The sequence below is a fragment of the Aythya marila genome, assembly GCF_965140915.1.
Source record: "Aythya marila genome assembly, chromosome: 4".
NCBI classification, from domain to species: domain Eukaryota; kingdom Metazoa; phylum Chordata; class Aves; order Anseriformes; family Anatidae; genus Aythya; species Aythya marila.
Window position 1 is genome coordinate 47,638,498 of NC_139045.1, and position 18,672 is coordinate 47,657,169.

The window sequence follows — 18,672 nt, forward strand, 5'->3', positions numbered from 1 at the left end:
TTTGTGTAAAATCCTGATAAAGTTTATAGTCATGCACAGACTCTAGTTGTCTTGTATCAAGCTCATATTAAAGTCTAGTAATGTTATAACAGGGATTTTAATATTGTGATATTTTGTTGAGAAGTTGCTGCCTTTGATTAATCAATAGTATGTTTCATAAAACCAATGCAATTAAAAAAGCAGACCTTTATAATATCTATCAGTTAGGGAAATGCAACATCTTAACTTTCTTCAAAGCTTTTTTTTTGTTAAAGAATTTTGTTAAAGAATTACCCTGTCCACATGGTAGCAGAAAAATAAAGTACTGAAAGTACTTTTAGTGCACAGAAATTAGAATGACTACCGCTTTGTTGAAACAAATTCTTTGTGTCCATACAGATACTACTTTTCTTATAAATTTTAAGCTTGGTACCATAGCTATCTGAAGACTCATCTACTTGATATTGTTCTTTTAAATGGAAAGAAAAATGCTTGCTTAGACTTCTTGGTTTTTGTGAACCCTTGTTGAAATTTTGTGGTTTTGTTCATCTCTTTTAGCTGTTAAGCTAAGTTAAAAGTAGACAAAATTTCTGTGGCTCTTTTCAGTCCCTAAGTTTGGTGGTGGTATGTGAGTATATTCCACAATTTATTTAGGATGCTGATATCTTTTCCAATCTGTTTTCTGATACCTTAGGAGCTGCTTTTTTACTACTCAGCTTCAGACATTGGAAGGTTTTTGGTATACTCCTTTCTTCAGTGGTAGTTTAGATTTAGTTTAAAATAAAAATTGTATCCATGTTTTCTACATTCTGAGGTACGTTTAGCTATGTAAAATCAACGTTTATCTCAAATCTTAACTAATTACTAGATTACATGTATGAATCACATATTTGACGTGTTTCCAGAAAACAGAGGAATCTTCGTCTTTGAGGCATTAACTCTGAAACCTGAGTCCGTAAGGACAGCGTCAAAAGCTATAAATATATAAAAACTATAACTATATTTGGCCTGAATTGAATGTATTTCTAGAATGAAAGTCTATCTAGTACTTTTGGAAGCCTGCATCTCTTGCTGAATGCACCCATGCAGTTCATGCTGTTTCCAAAGGAGTCTTACAATTTTGAGCTGAATTAATGCTTTGGTCTTGTATAGATCGATTGTTCAGTCATCATATATGATGATTTATATTGTCATGCAAATGAATACTTATTAAATAATGTATTTCTTTTGATGATTATACAAACTGATTTAAGTCAGCCCAGAACAGCTAAGGCTAATGATGCTAAATAAAATGACACCAGGAAGGAATCTTTCTGAGGTAATCCAATAATACCCTATTGTTTTGGAAGTCTGAATTTATTTTGAGTAATCATTGGTTTCTACAATAAAACAGTGATAATTATATTTATGTCTCCCAAGTATTTTCTCAGGAAACAGACAAACAGTCTTGCTTTGTTTGTTTTAAGAACACACACAGTACCACTGTAAGTATTTTATTGTTGACTCTAAAGATGAAATAGATTACTAATAAAATGGAATATGATACTAAAAGAGCAAATCTTTAGGGTGTTTTGCAAAAGAGAAAATAAAGGCAGAGTTTGCACAAACTTTCATAGGTTCAGTAGGAATTTTGAATACTGTGTGCATATCTAAATGCAAAATAAACAGGACCTTGTCATTTTGTGCTGTACAGGATGAAAACTGATGATACCACCTTCATCTATGAAATTAGATTAAAATATTAAATTTATTTATAATTTATATAAACAATTATAAATTATATATTATAGTTTATTCGATTGAAATTATTATTAAATTTATTAAATTAGAATAATTAAATTAGGTGTGCATCTTAAAATCATGAGCTTCATTGTATTTGGAAATAATCTGGAAAGCAGATTAACACTATCAAAGGCATAAACAAATTCTCAGTGAAATATCAACTCTTATCATCAACATGTCAGTCATCATTGTCAAATGTCTTATCAATGACAGCATCATTGTTTGTTTTAATGGGATATTTGGCATAATTTCAACTAGTGAAAAGTACTCTCTAGACATTCAAGTAAAATACATATTTCCCTGTGAATATGTAGGGTTAGTATATGCATAATGTTCTTCATAACAGTAGTGTTGCTATAATAAATAAGATACTGCCATTCACAGATCAAGCTAAGGGCTAAAATCATGCATTGTGTTGGTCCTTACAATCCTGTTTCTTTCTGTGTGTTTTTATTATCCTTATGCGTGTAGAAAACTTTCATGTAACATCTACAGAGCAACTGATTACATCATTGGTTAACATCATCAGAAGACAATACTTAAAACAATGGTAGTATAAGAGTTTTATGAGAGTTTTATGTTTTCATATTGTGTTAGAAAAACAAAAACAATTGACTAGTGTTTTTCCTGTGTGTTCATAATCTTTTTTTTTTTTTTTTTTTTTTTACAAATAGTCTACAGGTTGATGGAGTTTGGTTTTCTTATCTCCTTATTCCCTTTAGATGCAGCAGTGACAGTAGTTTTTCTCATGTATATTTTTGTATCCTGTTACCAACTAGCACTGAATATACCTGTCTGAACTGGATTTGAACTAATAACTCATAAGGCTTTCCATTGAGCATGTGTTGGACTTGTTGCTCAAGTAATTTTTTAGATCAATTCTTAGGATAAAGTCCACTGGTATAATTTATCACTGCTAGTACTACAAGAAGTTTAGGGCAGTGGTCTTTGGGTTTCCCTGTTCACCCACTGCAAACTTTGAAGCTACTACAATGAGAAAGAAAGATAAGCTGCCTGGATATTATTGAATGTTCTTGTGGATCCCAACCACAGAAAGAGTGTTTAGAAAGGGGATCAACAGCTTTTATATTCTTAGATTCCACCTTGAGTAAGTGAATAAAAATAAAACAACCATCACTTAATATAAATACACAGAGAAAATTACAAAAAAAAATCAGTAGAGATATGAAAGGTCTCATGTAGGTTATACTGAATAGACAAAGCCAGTGGGAGGCTACATCATTCCACAGGTCTGAAAGCAATTAGGACTGCTTCATATTGCTTCCAAAAACATGGAACAAATGGATCACATCCTCAACTGCTGTAAATTGAAGCATCTCCCCTGAGTTTACTGCAACTATTTTGATCATATCACAAGAACAATGACAGCAGGAAAACGTGACTTGTAAAGTAAACGTACTTCAGTGTCCTTCCAAGAACATTCATATGCTAAATGACATTTAGAGAAAGAAATGTCTTCACTCAGTTGAGAAAACCTGACTGTATATTGTCTTCTCATATGCAATACTTAATGGTGCTATTCTTAATATTTACCATATGTAAGCACATATTTTGCTGTATCAGGGTCTAAGCTTTACAGATATAAAATATGCCACTCACACCCATACGATTACTTTTAATTTAGCTTACAAACTCAGTTACTTTGTATAGTACTTGAAAACAGAGGGAAGTTACTTGCATCTTTATGCTTTAATCTTGCTTGAAATTTAAAGTCTTTGAAATGAGAATTGTGTTCACAGTGGCTTGATTTAGAAATTCATAATTGTTTGAAAGACATCCCCAGAATAGAAGGTAGCTTTTGCAACAGTAAATGTAAGATACAGTTCAACAATACACAGCATTCTGAGTTTCTTGCCAAGTTATGACAGATACACTGATTGATTACTAAAAGGTAGAAAGAATGCCAAAATCTGGATAGGATATTCCACTGAGACTGGAACCACTTATTCTTCGATTAGCTCTTGAAACTGTGGTTTAATTTCAGTTTACATCATCATACAACTGTTTCAACCAAATAGCTTTGTAATGTCTTGCTGAACTTTAGCATTGCCTATCTAGAAACTTGAAGCTGTAGCTTGTGACAGTTTTTTATTTCCATGGGGACCACAGTAATTTTACTCTTAGACTTTTTGTCATCAGTTTGCCTCAGTGCTCCAACAAAAACAGAAGAGTGTGATCATGAACCAGCATGTACAGTAACAGGTACACTGGAGAGCTAATCTGAGGACAGTTTCATTGCCCTTAGGACACTTAACTGCATCCATCTTTGGTGGTTTTAAAATGCTTCCATGTAATAAAATAGAGTATGCTGAATGGATATCACATGAAGATTAACGAATAAAAGTTTTAAAAATACTAAGACAAATTACCACTGATATTTGAAGCTTGTAAAGGAGATTTGTTTTTTGGAGCAATAGTTAACAATCCATGCCAGGGGAAATATAACCAAACTCGACCAACACACTTTAAGTAGACATATATTATAAACAAAGTCCTTCTGATAATTGAAAACTGGGGTTTTTAGTCGTAAGCAGAAAATAGAACAAACTATTAAAATGGGTAATCTACCTAAAGATTCTCATCTACCCATTTTGGAAGTCATATAATTCTTTGACACATCATTTGACACATTTTGGTGCTTGTACCTGCCACAGAAGAAGCTTCAGATTTCCGAGTTTATCTTCTGTGCAAAAACATGTATCTTTGAATTAAAAAAAAAAAAAAAAAAAAAAAAAAAAAAAAAAAGCTTTAGCTTTCTTCTTTCCCTTTGATGGCTTGATGATAATCCTTGTTAGCATGTCACTGAGAAAAGGAAGGTAAATAAGCAAGTGCAAGACTAAAGGTATCTAAGAAACAATCTAAATATTTCCACATAAATTATTCAGAACTTTAGGATGTTTAAAAATTAGAAACCAGTATTTCTCAATGTAGAAGTGTAATTACCAAATTCCTAATGAGCAGTTTATTTATAATTATTTTGATTTGGTATTAAAAATTATACACTATTTCTTGTACTGATGCACTTTGACTTTTTCACTTCACTTGGTGAGCTGTCCTGAGAAGTATCTATTTGTGTTCTAATATCTAAAGGTTGATGAGGACATTTGCCAAGTATGTCCAATTATACCCCATTCAAAAAGTTTTGAAGGTGAAGAGTTCTGCCTATAGATGTGGCTTGAACACTTTCAAATCAATTTAATTGTGCTGAAATAACCATTGGTAAGTTTGCTGAAACTATGAAGAGCCATTTTTAGACTTCTTCATGCAATCCACTTACACTGTAACCCAGTGGATTGGAACCTAGCAAGGATATAGGAGATATGCTCATGTCCCTGAACAGAGCAAGTATCTGAAATCTGGAAATCTCTCATACCTGGTCACTGCACCTACCTCCTGATTATAATCATGTCTGTATGCCTGGTGAATGCCCCTCTTTCTTTCTCTCCGTTGCTCCCTCTTGTGTTTTACAAATACTGATTTCATCAAAAACAAAACTTCTTCATGAAAAGTCTTGACATCAGCCAGATAATAATTCATTCAGTATGAAATGCAAAAGTGTGAAATATTTCATGAAATCTGGTGGTTCCACTGTGAAGCAAAAGCAAATACTGAAACTCTGAAAGTGGTTAAAAAAAAATAGGTCTATCTTGTACTTTCAGCAGTTGCTGGGTATATTTAAACAAAACACTTGTTTTTTACTTGAGGAAAATATCTCAGGTTTAACTGTATATGTGCTTTTTAGGGAAAGAAAAAAAAATCTCAGCAAAAGTCATTACATATTTCTACCAGGCAAAATAAGATTAAGATTTCAGGTGATCTTCTTTTCTCTCTTGCTTGTTAAAATATATTTATTACTTCCTCAGCAGGATTGCTTTTTAAGCATGAAAACAGATTGGGTAAGTCCACAAACACTGATTTTCTTTCAGTGAATCGCTCTGAATTTTGCATGCAATAAACCACAGCTATATTGAGTGCTAATGATTTTCTATAAACCGTCTGCATGATTTGGACAAACTGTCATTAATTTAAGTTGCGTAGTAGATTGAGCAAGAACTAAGTTATGGAAGAGTACTAGCACCATATGTAACTAATCTTAGGTCTAGAAAGAACAGTTGCATATTCAAAGTGTGGCTGAAACTATACATATTTGTTTCAGACTGATATCTGCATATAGCTACAACAGAGTTGCTGGAGTACTTTGACCTTTTCTTATTTTTGAATGGTTTTGGTAGATAATTTAACACAGGATGTTATAAATTGGTTTCTCTTTCCATAATAAGTCATGGAGCATAATCAGCTTAAACTAGCATGACAAAAAATATATTATGGATAAATAACCTTATAGACATATATGTTAATGACTTTCTACATTATTCTCATTTTATAATTAATTTAGAAATACATAGATATATAACCTAGTTAGGATATTAGAATTCATTATCTAATATTACCTAAATTGAAATTAGACTTGTCTGAAGACCTGATTTACATGGCCTAGCTTTGAGCCATATGCTTTTCTGAGCTACAGAGGTAACAACAACAAAAAAGTTACCTTTGTGTTTGATGTAAGTTTGGGCATAGCGAGGAACTAAATTCTACAATTTTGATGTTCCTAGGCTGACTGCAATTTTACCACTGCATATAAAGTATTATTAGATTGCGTCCCATTAGACTTACCTTGTTTCTCATTCCTGTCAACTTTTTTTTAGTTCTATTGGTTGTCCAAGACCCAACAGAATAATTAAAATGTTCAAACTTAGCTGTTCTGACTTCTCATGTTCTTTCTTCTCCTTTTTCGCCATAAAATATTGCTATATGCTTTTTATTGTTATCATTAGGAAGATCTATCAAAGCAGCTTTAATCAATCATTTGTATTCTGGTTATTCTCCTCCTTTTTGTAGATGTAAAAGCAGGAAAAGGTACATAGGAAACAGTGCATCCCTAGGTTTCTCAGATAGATAGGAAATGTACAGACATCATCTATGATGTCCCTCTTTTCTCTGGTTTAGTTATTCAGCAGGTGCTGGAATAAAATCAAGCTTTATTAAACTGTTTCACAGAGCAGACCATGTTCTAATAATTTCATAATCTATAAATATGTCCTCACTCATTTTTATTCTGTCTCATCTTGTGACCAGCTTCTTAAAAATAAATAAATAAAAATATTTTTTAAATTAAAGTTTACTGATGATCAGTGTTATGTGAACTTTAGCTGAAGAAAAATAACTAGTTTTAAAAAATAAAATTTTGTCCTGAACTGTGTTTATTATTTTGGAACAGCGTGTTACTATTTCGCATCACTTTTTTTTTTTTTTTTTTTTTTTTTTTTTGGTATTGTCTAAAAAAACATTCTTAGGAACTTTTAACTGTAAGGAAACTAACAGCTTTTTGTTTTTATTTTGATTCCCATAAAAACAAATTTCGTAATTGTGTAGTTTGTGCAACTGCATAATTGCAAGCAAAATGTGTCCCTTCACAGCCTGTAATTTATTCACTGAATTCCAAACTGGAAATCTTTCAGGAAAATAGTATAAATCGCAATTTAGATTGCAGTAAAAGTTTTGCATGTGGATTCCCAACCAAATATATCTAAAAATCATTCTGCAAAGTTATTTACCTTTAGCTGCACTTCTGACTGTTTACCATCCAAATTTACTACTACATATGCCATTTCCTTGCATGGGCTTCAAAGTCTTCTGTCTTTGAAGATGCAGAGGTTAGGCTGGTAAGTCATTTCACTTAAGGCTTTCTACCTCCACTACGCACATAAATTTAAAGCTACTGATAAAAAAATTCAAACCCACTTCCATTCAGGCCTGCATAATTTTGCAACTAACTTTTAAAGTTAATACTGTAATTTTAAGGCTGAAATGAAAAATGCATATATAAAATTACATGGATGACAATGAAGACAACCTTCGGCAAATTTAGGAGACCTTAGCACAAAGTTCCACATGCTGAGGAACTGAAACTTAACAAATTAGCTCCAGATATGGCTGTATTAGCAAGAGCCAGAGTCAGCCTTACAGAGCTGGCTTTTCTTTAACTGAAGAAATGCACTCCAGAAGACTTGCTTCAGCTAGTTGAAGGCATTATATAAACAGTTAAAAGGCAGTTGTAGGAGGCTGGTAGAAAGATCATATATCCACAGTTAGTAATTATGAAGGCTTCCTATCTCCTTTCAGTATAAATATCCTGTCCCAGTTGTGACAGGCCTCCTGAGCAGAGACTTTCTGGTCACTGTATGCTGAGGCACTATTTTGTGTAGGTTATGTGATGTCTTACTGCTGCATCTCTAGCCTCCTCTCAAAGTCAAAGGCCAAAGATGCCAATCAATAATACAATCAGTAATGGTAAAATCAATTAATCAGAGTGATAATTAATAAAGAAGGTTTGCAACAGCTGAAGAAGTTGCCAGAGGGTAAATGATGCGTGACCAACCCACCTGGGAAGACAACTAAACTTATCAACATCACTTCTTTTATTCAAGAAGAGGGAAAAAAACTGTTGGCTTCAGCCTGTGGTTTGGAAAACATACCTGGTAATTACCGTTATGATTCATGCTGAATTAAATTAAATGTGAATAAATTATTTCACCTAAATATGAGACCTGTGACCAAACATGTAGTTTTTGTGTTTTTATTAGTAGCATTTGTTATATGAATAACTAGCATTTATTACTAATTGATACCCTAATTAAAGCCATACTAGTCATTTCCATTAGCTTACTCAAACTTCTACAGAGCTGTCCATCTGGTTTTAATCAAAACCAAATGGTAATCCAAGTTCTCAGGCTGGAACAGCTAAGAGGAAGTCATTCAGAGGAGGCAGAAGAAAGCAGAAAAGATAAACAGATGATATTCACTAAATTTGCATAGAGCAAAGGATGTAGATGCTGTAGGTTTCTCTGGAGACGTGATTCAGGCACCCTGTCAAACTGGAACGAAGTAGTTACAAGTGTTTTATGTCAGCAAAATACTAATATGATCAAGATGGAGTCTGTCCTTTTGCTTTCGCAGAGCTGGATTTGTGTGACTCTGGAGGATTCTCAGAAGAGGTAAAGCAACATATACCATTGCCTGCTCTATGCGTGCGCTTAAATTGTAACATTCATTTTCTCAGATCCTGCTAATTCTCTTGAGTAGGGATATAATTTTAGCATACACGTGTACGTGGTATCACCGAACTGTGCGTAGTTGCTGGTCAGACTAACGCTAGACCCTTTGTAAATGTGATGTGTTAGTTGAATTTAAATCGGGTTGCTCTCTGCCTGCTCCCTACTACCTGGTGCCAAAGATCAGGCATCTCACAGCCGTTCTTCTGTTGCTCTGGATGACTGTTGTCTTTGCACGTACGCTGGAGACATATGAAATTTATATTGTTCTAAGGAAAAGAGAACAGGGCGGGTTTAAAAACATGTTTGCATTATGTAACTGTAGCACAGACCTTCCAGTTTGACAGAAATACCTCAGCAGTGTGTTAAGCTGAATGTCTTGAAATGCTCAGGCTGGCTGGCTTTTTCCCTTTCCCCCCTCTCTGCACGCTCTCTCCCTTTCTCTGCCTCATGCACGCACACACGCGCTCTCTCTCTCTCTCTCTCTGTCTTTCTCCCTCTCTCTCAAAGGCAGGAAATACTTTTCAGGCAATCTGGGCCTGGTTGTTGAGGCCCCTTTTACAAAACATCAGTCTGAATTTAGTAGACAGAAGTCACTGGGAAAAGCTTGACAGGCTCGTGCTTAGCTAAGGCTCCCTCCAGCTGCAGAGGGTGTTTTTGTTAGAATCACACATTGAGCAAAACTGCTTAGAATAGAGCAATGATCTCAGTAGCGAAATCTGAACTTTTATGCTAGCAGGAGCTAACTGGGACTGGGCTCTTTTGTTTGTTGGGGTTCTGCTCCATTTTTTTTTTTTTTTACATTTTTATTTTTATTTTTATTTTTGCTTTTTTACCAAAGACTTCAGGGAGTTCATGTCCGAGCTCTGCATTTTCTTCATCTAGGTATGGCTGTCTTGGAATCTTCCTATACTTTACAATAGCACAAAATACAAACATTTAGAAAATAATAATAGAAAGAAAAGAAAAAACAGCAGAGAAACAAACAGCATCCAGCACTGGATCTTTCAGCGTTCAGGATCTCAGCACTAAAATTAGAGGTAAATAAAATAATAATCATTACAAATGTACATTTATTTGTAGGCTCTGTGCCAATTCTGTTTATCAAAATGTGCCAGATCTATAACAAAATCTTGTGCGTTTTACTTAATCTTTTAAAAGTATGCTTGATATTCTGAACTTTGTTTATTTTCATTCATATAAATAGAGCTGCGTAGTCTTGCTTGCGTATTTTTAATAGACATTAAATAGGAAAGCTAGAAGTGTGAATAATATCTTTTTTCACCTCATTTGCCAACAGGGAGGGCGTTTAGGGCTATGTTTTGTGTCCCCCTCTCCTCCCCCACCTTCCCTCCCCTCCCCTCCCCTCCAGCAGTAATGAAGTTGAGTTCTAGGTAGAAATATATCTGTTACACCTCTGCGGGTCTCAGTCTCTAGCTTTTTCTTAGTCCTAGATGAAGTTTATGGCATAACTGACAATACAGTCATATGTACACTCTAAACGTGCAATTTCAAGGTAACCTTCTTGGTGTTTGCTAAAGTAAGTTATTTTTAGTAGCCTTTAATTAGATATACAGTTTGCAGTGTGCTGCGCTAGCATTTAGATGAGGGAAAGCAAGATTCACTGAACTTCAGCTGACTGCATAACTTTTGGTGAAGATGTATGAATTTACTCAGCCTTCCTTAACCTAGTTAAAAGTTACAAGAATCTGCTGCTGAAATGTTTAGGGGAAAATTCGGGATAGCACTTTTAACTGTGTGAATAGAGCTGTGGCTATTTTATGTGAGGTAGTTTTTTAATTATTAAATTGTTACAGACATCAAGCATTTTTTCAGGGCAGCCCTTTGTCATTCTGACAATCTAAGGGACAGCTATTACAGCTATTATTTATAAGTAATGTAAGAGGTTCTTTTTTGCTTCTGTGCATTATTAAGATTCCATATAGTTATTGGCCAGTTTGGTAATGAAACAGAAATCATCTGTTCGTATACATTGGAGAGAATTTCATGATTTTTTAATTGCATTTTTACTGAGTATTGTTTCAAAGCAGTTGGTGAGTAGGTAAACTATTTTGTGGTCTGAAAGGAAGGGAAGGTCCAATATCTCTTCTGCATTAGATTGAGAATGTATGCTTTACTGCCCAACCCATTCGGACAGAAGAAAGCTGTTCATGGTGGTCAGAAGCTCTGGACTGTGAAGAGCATGGGTCTGAAGATAATAGAGAAAAGCTGGCAGGCAGCAAGTTACTCCTGGGTATATCCTGGGGTGAATTTCAGAGTAGCAGTCACTGTTGCTTATGCACAGCCTTCTGCAGTTCTTTGCCCTGGGGCTGGGAGAGCTGTGGTAGGTAGGTGGTGGGACTAAGAAGTTCAGAAAAGAATCTGACCGGCTGAGGGTCCGTGTCACTCCCAAGAAATTTATGCTGGAACTTTGATGTCCCAAGTGATTTGGCATTAGTGCCTTTTAATGCATTCTATTTCCATACTTGCCCCTATAAGTCTGCATATATATACTGAATATTAGCCAGGACTGTAGTTAAACAGGATAAAATATCAAATGATAAAAATAACTATCCACACCAAGGATATCTGCAGTATCTACCTTCTGCGGTATCTTCTTCTGGGTTTTAAAGGGTATAAAGACATCGTTTGACTTCACTTGCAGATAAAGGTACCTGACACATGAGACAGTTGAACTATAAGGTAGACAACAGAATAAAACCCAGAGAATATTTTCCATAAGAAAATGTAAAACAGATAGATATCCTACTTTTTCGTTTAGAAGGTTTATAGAAAAGTCCTGGAGAAAAATCACTATTATTCCTGGTTCTACTTATTCTAAATTCTGTGTTTCACTATACTATTTTCTTAGATATTATTGTTTAAAAAAAAATTGTCAAAAAAACCCTCTATATTATATATAGCAATAATGAACATGGATGCATAGGATACAATCTCACACTAGGCATCCAAAGTTTTTGACCTACTCTTCCTTCAGAAATGTTAATATGCTTAACTTGAAACACACATACGGCCAAAATAGTTATAGATGACTCCTTTGAACAATTAAGCACATGAATTAACATCTGCAGCCTTGAAGAAAACTAATGCAAGTGACCACATTTTTATAATAGAAACAATTCCAAGAGCTCTGCTTTGCTATAAACTTATATCCCTGCAAATTCTTTAGAACCAAGGTTCCTGTTGAACTCCAAGTTAAATTCTGTAATCAGAGCACGTGAACAAAATTAGTTGTGATATTTGGGTCTAATTCATGAAGATCATTGTGATTGACAAATTGTAATTCCTTCCAAAAGTAAATGAAAAACATAATTAGTTTGGTAGACAATTTTTGAATAGGCAAGACAAAGTAATTCTTGTGAACTGCTGAGCTTAAAATCTGTTTTTAAGCTATTCTTTAATGTGGTGGGAAAAATAGAAGGAATATCCATTTTGCCTTCTTCATCTAACTTTTCAACTGTTAGAAGTGTTATGCTGAATTTTCTAACATAATTTTCTGTTGTTCTTAGAATGAAATTTGTTGCTGAAAAGTATCTTCAATATAAAGCTTCCCTGTGGAGGGCAGTAGCAGAAGCAGGAAGAGAACTTAGGAACATTTTTCTCTTTTCTCTGATAGGAGATATGTTTTAGAACATTTGCCTTTTTTCTTTTAGTCATCTGGTTCCATTTTCTGTTGTTTGTTTGTCTGGGGGATAAAAAAAAAAAAAAAAAAAAAATGTAATATCAGCGTTCTGTTCTTCTACAAAAGAAAAAGGGAAAAGACAAAAATGGAATAAGGGCAATTGAAATAGCATAGCCAGAAGAGCTAGATCTTGATCTTCCTAATATCAGGTAGATTGGGAGGAACTTCTGGAGATCTCTGGTCCTACTCCTCACTCAAAGGAGAGTCAACTACATCAGGTTGCCTTGTCCACTTGAGTTTTGAATATCTCCAAAGATAAGACCTACTTAGGAAGGTCTTTAAACTTCTCTGTATATACAGGTATATAAAGGTATGCATGTTTCTGTGTGTATGTGCATTTATATATACGTGTGTGTACGTGTATACTTGCATGTATGTATATATAAAATTCATGTCCCAAAATAAATGTACATAAAACTTTCGTGTGCAAACCCTGTGTAAAATAGGATTGCATATATGATTTTATTTTGGAAATGATTACCGATATTAAATTTGAATATGTTATTAGGATGCTGACTGTATCTCAAGATTTTCTTCTATTTCATCATTTACCATTGGTATTTATGGATGCTTTTAGAAACTGCTTATTTTAAGAGCAGTTTTTGGTGGAGAATTTTGAATCCATTATTATCATAATTGCTTGTTTCTCATGAATGAGGAAAGTCTCTTATGTTGAAATTACAAATGCATGGAGTTTTATCTGCCATATTGTACATCAGCCGCTGAACACAAATCTGCCTTAGTCTCTATGTATCTACATTAAAACTGATTTAACATACAATCAATTCTTTACTTCTAGTCTTCACTTTCTTGTAGGCTGTCCTTTCTCTTACTCTGAGTTGTGATATTTCCTGTTTGCTATTTTATTTTATTATGTTGTGTGTCAAATTCCAGTAAGATTAGATTGAATGCTGTTGAACTTCAGGAAAGTCTGTAAACAACTTCTCTTACTTCTAAATATCTGATTCTTCTCCCACCGTCTAGCTCTCTATCAGCTGTAAGCTTTCCAGGGTAGGTACTATGTCTTACCAGTGAGAGTCTTGTAGTCTGTTGTACTAGACCTTATCAGTTGCAAGGACTATTTAATGCATATCTGCATAAATAAATCATCCAAGTTGAACATAACTGTATTTGTGTAAAGTTTGCATCAGGATCCAAAATTTCATTTGGATAAGGGGTAGTTGGTGTCAAGATTCAAAAAGATAATGTCATTATAATAGGAAGTGATGAAAATCTATAGCAGTAGGGAAGATCACTACAGAGCGTTGCTTTGCTTGGGGGGGCTGAGTAAAAATGGAAGAAGCAAGATGAACCAGCAAGAAACTTGCCTAGCCAAAGCTCTTGGTATTGTATTGGTACAGCTGTGTAACTGCAGCTTATTAAAGAGCATCCAACAACCTCAAGTTTGTTTTATGATTTTTGTTGGGACCATCACAAAATATGAAGTCGTTTTCTTCACCTGTCCTGAATTTTCTTCTGCAGGACAGAGATGGAAAGCAGCTTTAAGGGCGTGGGAGACTTACTTTGGATTCACTGATTCAATCTGGAGCATTGAAGCCTCCACTTCTGAGCAGTTCTGAAAGGCTCAACACACTGAAAGTTGTAGTGTTAGATTCTTTACACTTTTTTTCCCTCCTGCAGGTAAATTCCAAATATCCCTTTTCATTTTGCTTGAATGGTACATCTTCAGATAATACTGTTTTATCAGAGAGGTAGAAACTATCAATAATGTACTAAAATAAGAAGAATTTCCTGAAAAGATGATCTCAGAGTTGCACCCTCCGTGATAGAAGCTGCACTTGAAGGGCTCCATGTAGAGAGATAAATCCACCAAATCCAATTCAGTTAAATACTTGTGTGCAGGAGATGGAAGTTGCCAGGAAGGCACTGACAAACCTGGAATCAGTTTCAGCTCATTTGAATATATAGCTAAAGGTTTTTGAAAAGGTTTTTCATGTCATGTGAGGATTGGTAGGTGGTAAAGGAAATAGATCCAAATTAATCTTCAAACTGTGTGAGCTCAAGATTAATCTGCAGTCATGTACTTGGAAGAAGTAAGTTACAGGAGGCAGGCTACAGGTGGTGAATAGGGGATTATCAGCATCCAAGTGGGAGACAAGCTAATGTTTGGAATTGAGGTCTCTCTGGAAAATCATTTTCAATGTTTTATTTATGAAGTATAAGTGACAAAAATAGTCCTTTGCACAGCTGTGATAAAAACATGTTAGTGGTCCATATGAGAGGGCATTTACTCTGAGCGTGACAGAGCACTGGCACAGGTTGCCCAGAGAGGCTGTGGAGTCTCCTTCTCCGCAGATATTCAAAACCCACCTAGATGCCGTCCTGTGCAATGTGCTGTAGGTGATCCTGCTTTGCAGGGGTGTTGAACTAGATGATCTTCAGAGGTCCCTTCCAACCTCAGCCATTCTGTGATTCTGTTATTCTATTCAGTAAGGGCAATGGTTTCCAACAGTCATTGTCTATAGTGTCTTGGAATTCATAGTTCAGTTCATGGCTGTAACGAGCACTACCAACTCTTCTTTATATGGAAGCACTCTATTAGAACATTAAATTTAAAAGGCATCAGGTATAAAATCTGGTTAATGTAGTGTTTTCCAAAGGACCTCCTGTAGCTAGAAAATTATTATTATTATTATTATTATTATTATTATTATTATTATTATTATTATTATTTACCTAGAGCTGGCTAGAAAATGGCATTTCTTCCATCCTAAAAAAAAAAAAAAAAAAAAGGTAGGTGTGGGTGGGAAAAAATTATCCTAATTCAGGACCAGAAGAATAGCCACTATATTTACTTTTTTGTTGGTTTTTTTTTTTTTTTTTTTTTTTTTTTTTTTTTACACTGTCTTGTTGTCTTGTCAATTTGATTCTTGCCAAGAGAAGCATGAATGGAGGTGTTAAGGAATCTGCCAATGATGTGTTTTTCTTCTGCTCTCCAAGGGTGGATAGCAGAAAGAATCTGGGGAGAGGATTATAGGGCAGACATGAAAGCACAAAACCAAGATTTTCTTATAGGACGCCTCACTTCTGAAAATGGAATTATGTTAAAATTTTATTTTTCTAGTGGACAGTTATAAATTTGATGGCTGTTTTCACTCTGAAATAAGGTGATGGGGAACATTCAATTATCATAATAGTTAATAAGAATTTAATGCTGATCATTAAATATATTGAAATATATTAAAACACCATTAATATGAATTAGAATAATTACACAATAAATACTTAATATTCTTTCATCTTTGTCTTGACTGTTCATCAGTGTCAAATAGCACAAAACTACAATTTTGGGTATTTTTAATTGCCGTTTAAATTTGTTTTCATTTGATAATTATATTGGGTGTAAATAATATAGATCTTAAGAAAGTGTGGATAACTGTGGATCAGCTTGGATCCTGTCATTTCCCCTTTCTCATCCTTGAGGAAGAAGCTCAGCTGATCTGAGACTCAGTGCTGGAAATGTACCAAATACAAATGCAACCAAGCTAAACCCCAGTGTAATCACATGTTGGCTACAAGTAAAAGCCCTCTTTGTATGATGATGAGCACTGGTAATGCAGCTCCTTTTTGTGGGGCAACAGAAAGAAAAGTAACTCAACACTGTTTTGTTATCTAACAGTAAATAAAGGCATCTGACAAATTTTGGGTTCATATCTTAAGGTTCATATCTTAAGAACCAATAATACTTGCACTAAACAAATGAGCCTTCAGATGTGTTTGAATGAAAAACTTGCCAACCTCCTGATGTAATTTAAGGCATCTACTATATTGAGTTCTTATAATACTGCTGGATTGTACTACAATATTCTGTAATACGTTAAATGATATTTACGGAATGGATTTAATCAGACTTAAAAGTATTATATGTTTTCATAGACATTAAACTAATGAGTATATCTGACACGTCAGAATCTATAAAGGAAAGCAAAAATTCATTTGTTAAAAGGATAATGAAACTGATCGCTACTGGAGAGAAGAAATCCTTATCAAGTCATAAATGTACAGGTACATCACTTGATTAATTTTTTTGCGTGTTTTTATTTCAATTAGAAATCATGAACATTTTGCAGTGTATAATTTATATTTACTATTCATTATAACTTCTATTTCCTTATGTGCCAAAGCAAAAAATAAATCTGGTTTGATACTTTTGCTTGCTATTTCTACATTGATCTCCTGCAAATTCCTGCAGCAAGGGCAAGGTGAATATTCTCCATTATACTGTTGATGTCTCATATGGCTCTAAATTCTCTCTTTCACAGGCGGAAAATCTTATGTCTGTTTCATGGCCCCTCAAACAGAAGCCATACCATATTTTTCATCCTCTTTATTGTTTTTTGCTACACCTTTTCCTGCTTTATTTCTCTCTGAGATGAAAACATCATTTTGTAACTTTATGCTCAGTCTCTGTTTTTCCTACTGTGCTACGTACTTTCTAATTTTAACTAAACTTTGTGATTCCATTCTGGATTATTAGCCACAGCCTTTCTTAGATCTTTTATTTTGATTGGTAGCAGATAACATAGAGGTTATTATTATGCATTTATAGTTGGAGTTATTTATTGACAGGAAATTTCATACACCACTTCATTTCCTAACTGCTCACTGTTGGGTCCCTCTGTAATTCTTCTGTCAATTTTCTGAATAAATGCTGCTGTGTCACTAACAAACTTTGCCATTTAATTTGTTTTCTCCTTCTGAATAAACTAAACAACACAGGTTGTAATATTCAAAATTACGAATCTATTGATTGTTTCCCTCCTTATTCAGCCAATTTTGTGTACAGAGATCAGACTTGTAAGTATATAGTTCAGGACCAAGTGGATTTGATTTAACTTGATTTTGAAACCAGCTTTTGGTACTCTCCTGCATTGCTCCAGCACCTCAAAGCTGTTTGCTGCGCAACTCTTCCTGTTCCTCCAGCTTTCTTGTTTTGAGGAGATACAATCCATGAGGCTTTGAGATGGACATGTCTGGACCAGAAGTCCCTCTGCTTCTCCTCCTTCTTCATGATCAGTGAGAATAGTGCAAGAGTGTTTCTTGCTCCCAAAAAGCTGTACTTCTCACACTTGAGCCCTGGTCAGGATCCCCTCTGCCTCTGCTCATGTAAAACTCATCTCCAACTACAAACACACTTTTCATTACTTAAAAGCATATCCATCGTGCAATTCCCCAGTTTTTCCCCTCTCTGGCTTGCAATCATCATAACTGTCCCCCTCCAATTCCCATGTATGTTGTGGGTAACTATCAGAGTTATGCAACATTTTTTGTTCCTTTTTTTTTTTTTTTTTTTTTTTTTTAAGTTTACAAGTGATTTTTTATTTGAGTATTCTTATTCAGTTCAACCATTTTATTCCTGATCTCTTTGTTTTCTTGTCCTGAAAACTCTTCCGACTGATGTTTCAACCCAAGCCAGTTCCTCAGACTTATCTCTGTGGGTTGTTAGCTTTTCATCTGAGGGTTGTGATCTGTTGACTTTTTTTTTCCTACTTGATTTATTGCTGGCTAGCAATTGGTGGTGCATTGAAACAGTCTATTTTTAAAACCCTATATTATGTGCTGGTAGAAATTATTGTATATTGCACTTAGATCATACCTCTGTAATAAATGGCAATGCTAAAGCCACACTGTCCACTGCAGGGCATTGATCTGGTGTATATTAAAGGCACAATTCAATATCATTCCAATAATAGTCTTTGAGAGTGTTTTGTGATTTTTCTTTTTAGTATTGCATGTTATTTTCTTTTCAAGTATTTTGTCACAAAGTGAGGAACAAGGCTAACTCAAGAAAATACTTGTTTCATATGCTAGAATGTTTTGGTTTGTTTTGTAAAATAAAATGGCTGTATGTTGCCCATAACTGTTATTCATTCTCTCTTCATCTGTTATTCCTTCTTTCTCAAAAGAAATCTTTTAGGATTGGCTCTTGTTATGGGACATAAGTATCACTGAAAACTTAGCCAATGGCTTGTAGTAATCCAAAATAATGCAATGTATCCTTCAGTTCTTATGCACCTAACATTGTATTATAACTACATCAGAAAATCCCTA

General features: G+C 34.5%; 1 protein-coding gene across 1 annotated transcript in view; it reads left to right on the top strand.

The window, feature by feature from the left end:
* Nucleotides 1-9,543: 9,543 nt before the first annotated feature.
* DLC1 (DLC1 Rho GTPase activating protein) overlaps nt 9,544-18,672 on the top strand; it is a 224,264-nt gene continuing 215,135 nt past the window's right edge. Inside the window, exon 1 of the mRNA XM_082759726.1 lies at nt 9,544-9,937. The gene's annotated coding sequence lies outside the window, so the exon portion shown is untranslated. The remainder of the gene's footprint in view (nt 9,938-18,672) is intronic.